The sequence below is a fragment of the Lutra lutra genome, chromosome 7 (genome assembly GCF_902655055.1).
Source record: "Lutra lutra chromosome 7, mLutLut1.2, whole genome shotgun sequence".
Classification (NCBI taxonomy): Eukaryota; Metazoa; Chordata; class Mammalia; order Carnivora; family Mustelidae; genus Lutra; species Lutra lutra.
This window is the reverse complement of record NC_062284.1, coordinates 83,866,325-83,874,419: the sequence shown is the minus strand read 5'-3', so window position 1 is coordinate 83,874,419 and position 8,095 is coordinate 83,866,325. Positions and strand designations below refer to the sequence as shown.

Here is an 8,095-nt window from a genome sequence, read left to right as displayed (position 1 = left end):
AAGGCTCATCACCAATCTTATCTGCTCATCAAAGACCAGACAGCAGGGGTGATGTGTAATCGAGGCTCACTGGCACCTTTGCTGCCTGTCCTGACAGAGTTCTGCTGGGGCCAGCTGTGGACATGAAGACATTATGGAGCCACATAGATGGTTCTAGAACTTCTGACCCTCTTGTGACAAGTTTCTATCATAACTTAAGATTATGTAGACATGTTCTCATGAAGAATAATGATAAATTTGATGGAAATATACTATCCCTAAGTTAGAATTTTACCTTTTTGAGCTTCTTCTCCAAGAGAAAGCTTCTAAGTTATGTGGCCTCTGACATCCAAGGAGGATGCATATATGTGTGTGTGTGTGTGTTCATTCTCATTTGCTGATTATTTTATGCTTGTTCCCTATAGACTGAGAATTACTGCATAAGGTGATAACATGTTCTGGGGGAGCTAGGAGGGAAGTAGAAGGCATATATCTTTGCCTTGGAAATTCTGCAGGAAAATGACATGGGCTTTCCATATATTTGTATTCATCTGTGCTCATAAATGGACAACCTAGAATTTCTATTTCTAAATTCTGAAGGATTATTTGACCATAGAGTTGCAGGTCCAAATCTGGGGTCTCTACTCTGTTCCACTGGTATATGTGTCTGTTTTTGTGCCAGTACCATGCTGTCTTGGTGATCACAGCTTTGTAGTAAAGCTTGAAATCAGGCAACGTGATGCCCTCAGTTTTGTTTCTCTTTTTCAACATTTCCATAGCAATTTGGGGTCTCTTCTGGTTCCATACAAATTTTAGGATTGTTTGTTCCAGCAATTTGAAAAATGCCGGTGGAATTTTGATAGGAATGGCATTGAAAGTATAGATTGCTCTAGGCAGTATAGACATTTCAACAATGTTTATTCTTCTGATCCATGAGCATGGAATGCTTTTTCATCTTTTTGTGTCTTCTTCAATTTCTTTCATGAGTGTTCTGTAGTTCCTCGAGTATAGATCCTTTACCTCTTTGGTAAGGTTTTTTCTCAGGTATCTTATGGTTCTTGGTACTATAAAAAATGGAATTGATTATCTAATTTCCCTTTCTATATTTTCATTGTTAGTGTATAAGAAAACAGCTGATTTCTGTGCATTGTTTTGTATCCTGCCACATTACTGAATTGCTGTATGAGTTCTAGTAGTTTGGGGGTGGCATCTTTTGGGTTTTCCATATAAAGTATCATGTCATCTGCAAAGAGAGAGAGTTTGACTTCTTCTTTGCCAATTTGAATACCTTTTATTTCTTATTGTTGTCTGATTGTTGTTGCTAGGACTTCTAGTACTATGTTGAACAACAGTGGTGAAAGTGGGCATCCTTGTCCTGTTCCTGATCTCAAAGGGAAGGCTGTCAGCTTTTCCACATTGAAAATGATATTCACTGTGGGTTTTTCATAGATAGATTTTTATGAAGTTGAGGAATGTTCCCTCTATCCCTATACCCTGAAGTGTTTTAATCAGGAAGGGATGCTGTATCTTGTCAAATGCTTTTTCTTCATCAATTGAGAGGACCATGTGGTTCTTCTCTCTTCCCGTATTAATTTGTTCTATCACATTGATTGATTTGCAAATGTTGAACCACCCTTGTATCCCAGGGATAAATCCCACCTGGTCATGGTAGATAATCTTTTTACTATACTGTTGAATTGACAAAGCATGGAAAAAATATACAGTGGAAAAAAGACAGTCTCTTTAATATATGGTGCTGGGAAAATTGGACAGCTATGTATAGAAGAATGAAGCTTGACCATTCTTTTACACCATACACAAAGTTAAATTTGAAATGGATAAAAGACCTCAATGTGAGGCAGGAATCTATTAAAATCCTAGAGGAGAACATAGGCAGTAACCTCTTCGACATTGGCCACAGCAACTTCTTTCAAGACATGTCTCCAAAGGCAAAGGAAACAAAAGTGAAAATGAAGTTTTGGGATTTCATCAAGATCAAAAGCTTCTGCACAGCAAAGGAAACAGTCAACAAAATGAGGAGGCAACCCATGGAATGGAAGAAGATATTTGCAAATGATACATTATAGACAAAGGGCTGATATCCAAGATTTATAAAGAACTCCTCAAACTCAACACTCAAAAAATAGATAATCACATCAAAAAATGGGCAGAAGACATGAACAGACACATCTCCAAAGAAGACATACAAATAACTAACAGACACATGAAAAAATGTTCATCATCATTAGCCATCAGGGAGATTAAAATCAAAATCATATTGAGATACCACCTTACAACAGTTAGAATGGCCAAAATTAACAAGACAGTAAACAACAAGTGTTGGAAAGGATGTGGAGAAAGGGGGAACCCTCTTACACTGTTGGTGGGAATGCAAGTTGGTGCAGCCACTTTGGAAAACAGTGTGATGATTCCTTGAGAAATTAAAAATAGAGCTACCCTATGACCCTGCAATCATACACTGGGTATTTACCCAAAAGATACAGACATAGTGAAAAGAAGGGCCATCTGTACCCCAATGTTCATAGCAGCAATGGCGACAGTTGCCAAACTGTGGAAAGAGCCAACCTTCAACAGACAAATGAATAAAGAAGATATGGTCCATATATACAATGGAATATTATGCCTCCATCAGAAAGCATGAATACCCAACTTTTGTATCAACATGGACAGGACTAGAGGAGATTATGCTGAGTGAAATAAGTCAATCAGAGAAAGTAAATCATCATATGGTCTCACTTACTTGTGGAGCATAGGGAATAACATGGAGGACATTGGAAGAAGGAGAGGAGAAGGTAGTTGGGGGGAAAACAGAGGGGGAGATGAACCATGAGAGACTGTGGACTCTGAGAAACAGACTGAGGGTTTTGGAGGGGAGGGGGATGGGCGGCTGGATGAGCCTGGTGATGGGTATTAAGGAGGGCATGTATTGCATGGAACTGGGTATGATACATAAACAATGAATCTTGGAACAATGAAAAAATAAAATAGTTTAAATTTAAAAAAAAGTCACACATACACACAAATAAATAAATTCTGTAGGAAATCCACAATTAACATGTCTTATCTATGACTGAAAGATTGGTGCTACTATTTTTTTTTAAAGATTTTATTCATTTATTTTTTCAGAGAGAGAAAGAGAGAGAGCACAAGCAGGGGGAGTGGCTGGCAGAGGGAAAAGCATGCTCTGCCCCCAAACAAGGAACCTGATGTTGGACTGGATCCCAGGACTCTGGGATCATGACCTGAGCTAAAGGCAGACTCTTTAACTGACTGAGCCACCCAGGCGTCCCCTGGTGCTACTTTGTAATTAAATGAGAATAAGTAGATGAGTAATCTATGAGGAAGCTGAATTTGACTGGGACATGTTTGAATTTCTGTTGTGCTCCCCCACCCTTGGTTAGCAGAGAGGCTAAAAAGAAGTTACCCAGTGTTCAAGAGAGGAGAGCTAGGTTTTCTGGAAAATGTGGACAGAAGTTTATTTGTGTGGTATTTTCCATTTTTCTCTCCAGGTCTACTCACCATCTTTCTCCACCCACTGACTATACTGGAGGCTACTTTGCCCTCTGTCTTTTAGTGGGTTTGACAATAAGAGGCACCTATGGTATGTGGAGAGCAGGAGGGGGGTAAGGTCAGGATATTTATTCTCTTGATTCCCTTCCTGCGAGATTGCTGTGGGTTGTCTGTGTCCATCTACCTATGACCATAGCTCCTGTTGGAAAGTCCCTCCTCTCTCCAGACTAAGACAGAGTCTTCCTCCTCTTGCCCTTTCAGCAATATGGTAGTAACAGCTCCCTGTTGTCGCTAGACCTGCAGCTGGTTTTCTTACACTCTGCCCCTCTTTGTAAATAATCTATATATTAGACTTTCCTCTGTTACCATGTTTGATGTGTCATCTTAACATTTTAATCAGGGAGTTCCTACCATTTAACTGTTTCTCAGTGTCCTATTTCCTGTTTCCCAAGAAAGAGAATCAGAGAGGCCCATTTTGAGTTATGTCCATTTATGGTACTTTCAGGTATGATGGAGGGCAGAGGTACACAAGACTGTTCTTTCCAGTGGATGTGAACTTTCTTTCCTCTAAGAAAGTTGTGTGGTTGGAGACCATTGCTAGCATCTCTACACAGTACAGTGAGTCAATCTTGTGAACAGTATCTGATTAAAATTCCAGGTGAGAGAGTTGGCTAATTTAATTAGTCCTTAAGTCATTTGGAAAGGCAATTTATCTGTTTCATTCCTTAAAAATTTCAGTAGAAAGACATTCAGTAATTCTAGAAACCTTGGAAGAAAGCTCTTCTGATGATTTTTTTACTCCTTATATCTAACCTGCTCTGGACTTTGTTCATTTATCTCTAATTTCCTGCCTTTAATGGTAACCAATGCACTATTCAGCATGACCCTAATGGAATCCTTCTTGGTGGCTATGATTGAAAGTAATTAATGAGATATGGAGACAGTCCTGATCTTTCTTTAAGATAAACATTATATCCTTGCCACCACAGCTGCTGCTGTGTCCAAGATGGCTGAGAGACCCACTGCCTACCTCAAGGATGCCTGGGCTAGGGAGCTGGTGCTAGTCGCATTCTTCACCATGGTGGGGGGGGCGGCACTTACTATAATTCTGCCCTCCTCTGCCCTCCTCATGGCACCAAATATGCCATGATGATCAACCAGGTCACAGCCTATAACCAACCAGTGCCCCCCCAAGATGATGGGAACATGCCCCACATGCCCAGCCACCCCAGGACCTCCAGGGCCCAAGACTGGAGTGGCTAAAGAAATTGTGAGCACCTCTGGTGACATGGAGGAGGTCTCCTCCCCTGTGGCCAATAACATATGAAAAGTGACTCCAGGAAAAAAGAAAAGGGTAAACATTATATCGTACTTGGGAGTGAGCCTGTATTAAAATCAGGTTTTCAGTCCCCACTTAAATATGAGTGGAAAACCAAATATTACAAAACACCTGAGGTAAGCCTCTAACATTTGAGAGAAGAAGAGAGAGGTAGGGAGAGAAAGAGGGAAGGAAACAGAAAGAAAGCATCCTGGAAGAAACAGATTAAACAGGAGAAGGAAATTTTAAAAATTAAGGCATATCATTAATATGGGGAGATAAGAGAAGGCATAGCCTGCATGAAGTAAGAAAGGAATATCATTTATACATGAAATAAGAAAGAATACTATTTAAAAATGAATATTCAGCAGATAAAAAATAGACTCTTAAAATTTAAAAATATAATAAGAAAAATGAAAAACTCGGTACAAAGGTGGAAGATAAGGTCGAGTAAATGTCCCTGAAATAAAGATAGAAGGAGGTGGAAAGTAGAGGATGAGATATTAATAAAAATGATTTTTAAGAACAGTTTGAGAGGTCCAACATCTGAATAATGAAATTCCCTGAAGAAGGGAATAGAGAAGATGGAGAGGAGAAATTCATCAACCAAAATATTCAAGAAAAGTTTTTCTGAAGGACATAAGCTTCCAGACTGGAAGCGTTCATTAAGAACCCCCAAAATGGATGAAAACAGACCCACATCAAGGGCTCTTCATTATAAGACTTCAGAATACTGGTGACAAAGAAGATCCTACAAGCTTTCAGAAAGACAACAAGTAAGTCACATAAAGGATTGGGATCAGAATGGCTTTTGACTTCTCAAAGGCAAAATTAGGATGTAGAGAACCATAGAGCAATATGCTTTCAAATTATTGGCAACCCAGAATTTGATACACAATCAAAGGATCAGTTGGATATGTGATGGGGTGGGGAGGAAATCTTCAGATGTACTAATTCTCAAAACTATTTCCTTCCCACGTACCTTTATTTGGAAGTGACTCGTAGACGAAAATAAAGGTGTAAGCTAAGAGAGATCTAGATATGAGATACAGGAAGCTGGGAGCAAAAGGATTCTGCAGAAGGACAATGAAGGGAGACACCAGGAAGACAGTGAGTGTTTCAGGCATAGAGATATGGAACAGATTAGATAGTTCCTGAACACACATCTTCAAGAAGATGAAATTAATAGATTGTCCCATGTGTTGGAAGTTTTGAGAAGAGATTTGGATAACTGTTAAAGATAGGTATTAAATTAATGAGAAGTACATAGAAAATGAGGTAAATAAAGGCAGTAAGGCAATCATTAATTCCAGGGAAAATAAAATGTTGCACAGAGAAGGAAAAATAATCAGAGTTATTACATGTGAATAGTATTTATATAGTAATAATACTATAAACTCCAAATATTGGTCTATCTAAAATTATAAAATTGTATTTATTTTGGGAAGAGGAAAAGATGGGAAAGATGCATGAGTACAGTGAGATGGAGAAAAGAAAAAGAATAAAATCTTTAAATTTTATAGTGGGAGGTGCATAAAGAACGCATAAGACTGGAAGAAAAAAACAACTGAGAAGTAGATTTACAAAACTTATTTAAAGACTTAGAGACCAATTTCATTTAATTCGTATAAAGTCATGAAAGTAATTACTTCATGAAAGGGGGATATGAAGCTGAGGGAGATAAGAAACTATCATTTTTTTGGTAATAAACCTTGTAGAATTATTTGACTATTAACTTTAAACATGCATGTTTATCTGATTAAAAAATTATTTAAAAAATCAATAAAAAGAAAATTAATTAAATAATTAAAAATACACACACACCCCAGATAGCCATTGGTAAGCAATTGGAATTAGTGAACAAAGCAAATGCATCCTGGTTTGGGCAACATGAAAATCGCGAGGGCAGGAAAATCATTTTTATGAATATTATTAGAGCATTGCATATTTTGAAGAAATGGATTGTGGAGTTGGACTCATTAGCATTGACACCCATCACCGCAAGGTGTGTGGGGCATAAGCTTCACCTTGATCTTTTCATTGTGGGCAGCAAGGTGACAGGCCAAGTCAAAAGGCAAGGGACTGTCATTCTAGCTAAGAAGGCGTAGACTTCAGGTATAGACAGATAAGAGGTCAATTTCAGGGTGATCAGCCCAGACAAGTATTAGAGATCTAGGCAGGTAGAATCCAAAGGCTGGGTTGTCAGAGATAGCAAGGGGGTAACAGAGGGCAGATCTCAACTCTGCTTAGTCCTAAGGGGAGGGGATTTGGCTTTGTAGACTATTTCATATTGCTTGCTTGGCACAGGTGTAGTTTGGAGCCCAAAACTGCTGGAAGCCTATAGGTAGAGCCCTCGTTTGTTCGCTCTCTGCTCTTCCTCTCTTTGACAGCTGAATTCCTTTGCCATTCTCTGTACGTGTCACTTTTAGCTGTGTGCTTAGCCCTGCTCAGGAACCTGGCCCCAGTCCTCCATCAGCAGCTGCCAAACTTTGTATAATCATCTGCAGTCATCCTCTGATGTTGGCAGGATAACTGAGTTCTGTTTTTTAACCTCGATTTTCCAACAACTGATACTTTGCCCTGAGCTCCGGTCACCCCTGACTATTCCGAAGCCTGATCTCCTAAAGGCAGTCACATGGTAAACGTGCACACCACTTGGAGATCCTTTGTTCCCAGTCAGGCAGAAAATCTGTGCCACAGACCCTACTTTCACCTCTGGCCAAGGTGTTATTTGTATCTCATCTTCTTTTTCTTAGTGTAGACGAAGCTTTTGTACCCAGGTCTTTGCCGGTCTTTTAGTTCAATAAGGCCCCAAGTCTTGGCCTTATTCTCATGCTAGGAATTTATTGAGCATTTATAGTCAACCTATCTGAAATCTTCCAGACACACTTTGCATGGTTTTCATGGATTACTGACACCATTTTCTGGAGGAAGAAACTGTATTTTAACGATAGAAGGAGACTTGTCCATGGTCAAAGTAAGAGAGCAGGGCAGGAATTCAAACACAGGTCATATGGCTCCAAGTCTGGGCTGGGATTACAAGGCTCATTGCCTCCTGCAGTCTTTGTTTGAGCTCTAGGATCTACTTATATTCCCAGGCCTTGCCTTATCTGACTCAGCTTACCCTGCTTCCAAACCCTGGATCTGGTAGCAGGTGAATCTTGCTTCTGCCCGACGTGGAGGCCAACGTGCCAGGTTATCTTCACAGAATTCGCTTCCATGGAGTTCCTAGGTGATTCTATTAGTTCCCCTCATAGTCTCATGCTC

At 39.6% G+C, this 8,095-nt stretch overlaps 1 pseudogene; it reads left to right on the top strand.

The window, feature by feature from the left end:
* The first annotated feature begins 4,516 nt into the window (after positions 1-4,516).
* On the top strand, positions 4,517-4,784 carry LOC125104813 (NADH dehydrogenase [ubiquinone] 1 alpha subcomplex subunit 3-like; annotated as a pseudogene).
* Positions 4,785-8,095: the final 3,311 nt, after the last annotated feature.